Source organism: Acomys russatus, chromosome 3, assembly GCF_903995435.1.
Source record: "Acomys russatus chromosome 3, mAcoRus1.1, whole genome shotgun sequence".
Taxonomy (NCBI): domain Eukaryota; kingdom Metazoa; phylum Chordata; class Mammalia; order Rodentia; family Muridae; genus Acomys; species Acomys russatus.
Window position 1 is genome coordinate 37,807,609 of NC_067139.1, and position 7,329 is coordinate 37,814,937.

General features: G+C 47.9%; 1 pseudogene; it reads right to left on the reverse strand.

Annotated features, from left to right (window-relative positions):
* Positions 1-5,332: 5,332 nt before the first annotated feature.
* Positions 5,333-6,116, reverse strand: LOC127212235 (40S ribosomal protein SA-like; annotated as a pseudogene).
* Between the last annotated feature and the right edge of the window lie 1,213 nt (positions 6,117-7,329).

A 7,329-nucleotide genomic window follows, 5' to 3' on the forward strand; every position in this document is an offset into this window, starting at 1 on the left:
ATACAACATTTATCTAGTGAGTTTCAGGCCAGTCAAATAGAAATAAGTAAACAAACAAACAAAGTGGGGAGATTAGATTGAGAGGCTTCAGGGACACTTTTAATAATGTGAAAATATCTTCAATAATCTGAGTTCTTTCTCTCTTTTTGAGTTGTAAACTAAGCTTTTCGGTTAACATACAGAGTAAGTATTCATCATGGTATCTTCATGTATATGTCGGGTACTCTGCCCCTCTTCCCTCTTTCTTTCTTTTTTTGTTTTTTGTTTGTTTGTTTTCCAAGACAGGGTTTCTCTGTGTGGCCTTGGCTGTCCTGCAACTCACTCTGTAGACCAGGCTGGCTTCACACTCATAGAGATCCACCTGCCTCAGCCTCCCAAGGGCTGGGATTAAAGGCGTGGGCCACCAACCCACTATCAGAAACATTTTAGTTTCACCCAATCTCATTGTCAAATCTTGGGATATCCCCTGTGTTATTTGGAGTCTTTTTCAGAAAATCCTTGCCGGTGTTCATATCTTAGATTAACCTATCTTTTCCTCTGACAAGATGGAAGTTTTAGGTCTTCTATCACAATCTTTGATGCACTTTGAATGGATTCTTTCCTGGTTGTCATGGCCCTCGGGTGTGAAAATCTTCAGGCTGACTTCCTACGTGGTCACATGATGGCTGCCACAGTTCTAAGAATCACATCTAAGCTCAATGCTGCTCAGGTGAGGAAGGGCTGCCCTTTCACTAGCTGCTTCCAAGAAATGAGGGAGACTCTGCAAAACTGCTTTGCAGAATCTGGATGTGATGGAGCACACGGAAGGCAGAGATCTCTCATAAGCTGAAGCATGGGCTGAGAGACAGGGCAGCAGGGAAGAGCATTTGCCACCAAGGCTAATGGCCTGAGCTTGAACTCCAGAGCCTACATGGTAGAAGGAGAAAACTGACAAGTTGTTCTCTGACCTTTGCCACCACCGTGGCATGTTCATGGGGACACACACAGGAATAGATATGCGTGCGCGCGTGCACGCGCACACACACACACAGCACATGGACAGGAAGGAAGAACTGCAAGCAGACTTCACCTGTATCTCATTGGCCACACCTGATCATATAACGCCCTTAAATCATCTCTATCAAGATCTAGGGGAATTCCCATAGCTGGCTTAGAGCAATTAATCTTGGAGCTAGATTGTTGAGCTCTGAGGTACAGTAGCCACTGCTGTAGAAGGCAGAGTGGCCTGGGGATTGTGCGACACCCACAGGCACCTGTTCCTGCGATAGCCCTGTGTTTCCTGTTTCCTTTCCTCCCGTGGCCCTTCTCCACTTCCATTTCCAAATGTATTTCTTCTAGTTGACTCTGTGAACCCCGCAGCCGTTTTAGTGAATTCCCTTCTGTTTATAAAGTCATCACTTGTTTGCAGAGCGGAACTTCGCCCCCCCCCCCCTTCTTTCTTTCTTTCTTTCTTTTTTTTTTTTTTTTTTTTTTTTTTTTGAGACAGGGTTTCTCTGTGTAGTCTTTACTGTCCTGGACTCACTTTGTAGATCAGGCTGGCCTCAAACTTACAAAGATCCACCTGCCTCTGCCTCCCGAGTGCTAGGATTAAAGGCGTGTGCCACCACATCTGGCTCTCCCTCTCTTCTTGATGTGCCAAGCCTGACCAGCTCCAGGTTCTGTTTATTCTACTGCCTGAACACAGTCATATGTCACTTGACAGGGATACATCCCCAGAGATGTGCATTGTTACGTGACAGTCATTGTGTGAATGCCACAGAATGTACTTACGCAAACTAGGATGGCCACTAAGTCACTAGCTCACAGAATCTGAAGCGGTCCCCAACTGCACTGTACATGTGGTTCATTTTCATTGTCAACCAAACAGTTATGCAGCAGCACATGACTGTACCCCACGCCTGCTTTTAGGTGTATGTGTGTGTGGTGTACATGTTCCTGTGTGTGGAGACCATAGGTTGATGTCAAGTCTCTCTCAGTCTCAGTCTCTGTCTCTGTCTGTCTCTGTCTCTTTCTCTTTCTCTGTCTCTCTCTCTCTCTTTCTGTCTCTCTCCGTAGCCTTGCTATCCTGGAACTCATTATGTAAACCAGGCTGGTTTCAAACTTACAGAGATCCTCCTGCCTCTGTGTGTGGGGATTAAAGGTGTATGCTTCCACCACCCAGCATGCCACCTCGTTTTTTAAAAATATTTTTAAAGATTTATCAGGCTGGAGAGATGGATCAGAGGTTAAGAGCACTGACTGTCCTTCCAGAGGTCCTGAGTTCAATTCCCAGCAACCACATGGTGGCTCACAACCATCTATGTGCCCTCTTCTGGTGTGCAGGCACACATGCAGGCAGAACATTGTATACATAATAAATAAATAAATAAAGATTTATTCATTAATGTGATCTCTTTCTCTCTGTGTGTGTACATGTGTGCATGTGAGCATGTGCGGCCGCATGTGCAAGGTATGTGTACTCTGTCTTCATGAACACCAGAAGAGGAAATTAGATCAACCATGTGGTTGCTGGAAATTGAACTTAGGACCTCTGGAAGAGTAGCCAGCACTCTTAACCACTGAGCAATCTCTTAGCCTTATTTTTTAATGTATGTGCATGTGTGTGCAGGTGTTTGCAGAGGTCAGAGAGGGTGTACATGCATAAATTTTTATTTATTACTATGTATACAGTGCTCTGGCTGAATGTATGTCTGCATGTCAGAAGAGGGCATTAGATCACATTATAGATGGCTGTGTGCCACCAGGACCTCTGAAAGAGCAGTCAGTGCTCTTAACCTCTGAGCCATCTCTCCAATCCCTAGGATGGAGATTTTGAGTGATAGCATTTGAAACAAAGGCTCTAGAGACATCTGAGTTGAAGACTACCACCTGTGTCTTGCAGGTCCTTTGGACGGTAGATGCCCTTGTGACTATGCCAATCTGTTCTGAAAGCAAAGATGGTTCTGAAACAAAAACAAAACAACCTCCTTATGATCAACTGTGTAAATAAGTTGTTTGAAATTAAGAAAATAATGACCTTGGGAGCAGGGCAAGAACGGCAGGAGTTTACTTGAGTGAAGTGGCCAGGGGCCCTGTTGGTGCCAATGGTCCTCCCCGCTAAACCCCGACCACCCCCCACCCAGCATGCTCCTGGGTCAAGAGTCAGCCTCTCTGAACCTTGACTTTCAGGGATCCTTTGGAAAGAGTGCACTGCCGCTGGTGAGATGTTGGTTTGGATGGAAACTCGCAGAGGAGGCAGAAGTCTGGTCGCTGGAGAAGGTAACAGAAATGCTTTGCTAGCCACACTCTTTGCTGCACACCTGTTCCTCTGTTCCCTCTGAGCATTTGGCTCCCTTCCATCACCTGCCGAGGACTGGGGCAGACAGACACCTTCTCTGTGTCTTGGCTTCTCTCTCTGCAAAGCTGGGCTGGGGGCTCACAGAATGGGAAGCACCAAGGTCTTATTCTTGGATGTCCAATACTCACAAATACACAGAGACCCAGTTCCTTTTTAAATATTGTTTTTTTTTTTTTTTCAAGAGAGACAGTGTGTCTGTGTAACTTTAGGCTGGCTTTGAACTCCCACCCCTCCTTCCCACTGTAGGCTTGTGCCATACCCAGCTCCACTCTTCTTTAGAAGACACTGGGGTGGGGATTTTAAGGGGTTGCAGACCTACTTGTTCAAAGAGAATTTGGGGGGACCAGATGGTACCCAGTCTATCATTGTCCACATCTTGGTAGCTGGCACCCCTCTAACCCCCGCCCCCCTCCACCCCCCACCCTCCTGCCCAGCCACCCTGCTTGACATAGTGAGGCCTCTGCCAAGGAGAAGCCCTCCTTCCTCCAAACAGCTCAGCTGATTGAGTGTTCATGTGACTACTTACTGAGCACATGAAATATGGCTTTGGGGAGCCAAGAAACTGAATTCTGGTTTTTATTTTAATATTGACGGCAACATGTGGCTGGTGGCTACAGTACTGAAAAGTGTGGTTCCAGGGTTACAGAGAGGCCAGCATGTGTGTGTGGGGTTGCTAGTGTGCACCAAGCAAGAGGCTGTAGACAGTGGAGGGGAAAACAGGGCCCAGATCAAACAGGACATTTGTGGGCCATCTGGAGGAGTTTGGAGTTTCTTTTCTTTTATCCGTTGCATTTTATTTTATTGAGTATTTTGGGCACAGGAAATGAAACTGGAAGCCTCATCTTTTAGTGACTTAGACTTTGCAATGACATGTCATATTTGCTGCATTCTTTTCATTTGAACTCACTGGGGCAGTGCAGCCATGTTCAGGGGATGGGGACATTAAGGTATGAATGCCAGAAAGCAGAGAATGTTATGGCCAGGGACACTTTAGGCACTTTAGAGGTTGTCCACCATGGGTCACCACAGAAGGTTCTCGGCAAAAATGTGATAGGGTCAGGTTGTTTGTTTTGGCTTTTGGAGACCAGGTCTCATTTTGTAAGCCAGACTGGCCTTGAACTCACAGAGATCTGCCTGTCTTGGCCTCCCAAGTGCTGGGATTAAAGGCGTACATCCGGCACAGCCGGTAGTTTTAAAAATAAGCAAACTGGTTGTGTGGCACGGCACATACGTACAATCCTTAGGGAGGCTAAAACAGGGTTGCTTATGACCAAGTTCAAGACCAGCTGGCCTGGGTGGCAAATATCAGGAGCTTGTTGAAAGAAAGACCTGAAGGAAAGGAGGAGGAAGGGAAGGAGGAGGAGCAAGAAGCTATATAGTACACAATATCTCAGTCTACAGGAAATGACCAGATTTTACTTACTCAATTAGTGCACCTTTTTGAACAAAGCTACAATCAGTAACCTTGAATGCTCATTTCTTTGGCCTGAGTGCAATGACTTCTGTAGGCCAGGTTCCAGGAAATGGACCTCTCACACTGCTATGTGGTTATTTCCTCCAAATCGAAACATTCCCTCCTAGAGATGGGGGAGGCGGGGTGTCTCAAAAGACCAGGGCTGGTAAAGAGGCTCACCAGGCTTAGGAAGCTCCGACACTGTCAAGATTCACAGGTTGTCTAAGCAGGAGACAACTGAGAGAAATCCCAGAGAAGGGCTCTTTGGGGGAGGGGGATGTCTGCACACTGCGCAGGGAGCTCCGGATGTGCAGCCTTCCTGTGCTGGGTGGGTGGGTTTCCAGGTGATCCAGCTGCCTTTGAGTCACCTATGATGTAGTCCAAATAAGCTCACTGGTCCATGAAGTGACCTGGGTAGGACTCTTTCTTTCTTTCCTTCTTTCCTTCCTGCTTTCTTTCTTTTCTTTGTTCCAGCTTTTGGAAACTTTATTTTCCTTCCACCTTTTTTTTCCTCCCCTTTGCTCAGGTGTCTGTGGAGGAACTCAGGACAACTCAGTGGTCGCTCTGACCCACTCGGTGGCCTGTGCTGCGGGAACTGCTGACCAGTCCTCAGTGGCTGGCTGGGTGGTGAACTCAGGAGCTGGCGCAGTCTATTCACCCTGGAATTCCTCCTTGGTCCACGGCCTTCTCAGCAGCAGCCTGCTCCTCCTCAATCTCCTCTGAGTCTCTGTAGAAGTAAAGGTCAGGCATAACCTCCCATGGGTGCTCACAGGAGATAGTGCCACACATGCGGAGTACTTCCCGGGCCAGCATCCACCACCTCAGACCCACTGAGTGAGCTCCCTTGTTGTTGCATGGGATGGCAATGTCCACACAGCACAGAGGAGATTCCATGTTGCACAGAGCGATGGTGGGCAGGTTGACATAAGAGGCCTCTGTGCAGGGCTGGTGGTCAGCCCTGGGGTCAGTCCCCACTAGAACCCGTGGCTCCCTGAAGGCTGCTGCTTGGATCTGGTTAGTGAAGGTCCCAGGTGTGAAGCGGCCAGTAATGGGAGTGGCTCCAGTGAGTGGCAGCAGCAAACTTCAGCACAGCTCGCTGGCCAGTGTTCCTGGAGGAGATGACGCTGACGTCAGCAGGGTTCTCAATGGCCACAATAGCCCGAGCTGCAAGCAACAGCTTCTCCCAGGTCCTCTTCAGACTTACGATGTAGACGCCATAACTCTTCCTTCTGAAAGTCAAGGTTGGTGCCGCCTAAGTGGGTTCCTGCGGCAAGGAATTTGAGAACACCCTTCCTTCGTCTGCAGGACATCAAGAGCTCCAGACATTGTGTGTAAGTTTCCCTTTAAGTTACAACTGGCATTGTACGTACCTGCCCCTGGACAGTGCAGAAAAGTGGGTAGGACTGGTCTACTTTTGGTGTCCTTTCTTGGGTGACCGGTGCTTGTTTGTATCCTCCTAGGAAAAGACACTCAACATAAGGCTGGGGCTAAATTTCTCTTTTTAAAAACATTTCTAAAACCTGGGACTTGTGATTATTATCTTTTCTTCACCGCCTATTAATTCCAGCTCAAGGATGGCCTCAACCTACTTGTTTCCATGGCCTGGCTGCTACCCCAGGACAGGGTACCACCATTCTGCTAATGGTTCATCCCAAAAGACCTACTTCCTGTCTTAGGCAAATACTTGGTTGCAAGCAACCGAACCAGATCCTTGGTAATTTAAGACCAGGAAGAGCATGGACAGCTCCCAGGGTGCTTGTTGGATTTCCCATGGCGAGGGGTGGGGTGGGGGTGGGGGGTGAGGGGGGTGGGGGCAGCGCTTAACACCTGTGTTCCCCTTCACCACCACAGTGAATTTCAAGTGACCTTCAGCTGTCTTGTGTTGGTGCCTTCCTTGACTTCAAAGGCCTGGCCGGAAACATGCTCTGCTACCAGGGACCCAAGAGAGAAAATTGTATCTCCCCTTTTCTTAGTCAGAGTTAAGGTCTGCCTCTGCATCTCCTAAAACTCCTCCTAGGTGGAAAGGTGTTGACTAAAACAGAGTGCCTGCCATTCACAGCCCCACCCACACCCCCTGCAGTGCAGCCTAGAACCCTTTAGCAAAGTAAATCTACTTTCCTACTTAAAATCTGCCTCCCTATTACCCTCAAAACGAAGTTCAAGGACCTCCTTGATCCAAGCTCCACCAAGACACTATGCTCAGTTTATGGTCCGCTAGCCCACGCCAATGCCCACTGTAAATCCTAAGTAGGCACTCTCTCCGTCCATAGGGGCTACATACATTACGTGCTCTCCCCTCCTCTCCAGAGCCTTCCTGATGGTGCACTTGTTTAAATGTATTTGTTTACTTATATTAACTTATTGATTTATTGTGTATTCTAGGGCACATCATATAGAGGGGGGTCCTCTTCCACCAGGTGAATCCCAGAATCGAATCCAGGTCTTCATATTTGGTAAGGCTTGGCTGCAGGTGCTTTTCTTTATCAGCCGAGCCACCTCGCCGGCTACAGGATCCTTGGAAACACTGAAAGCTTTCTTT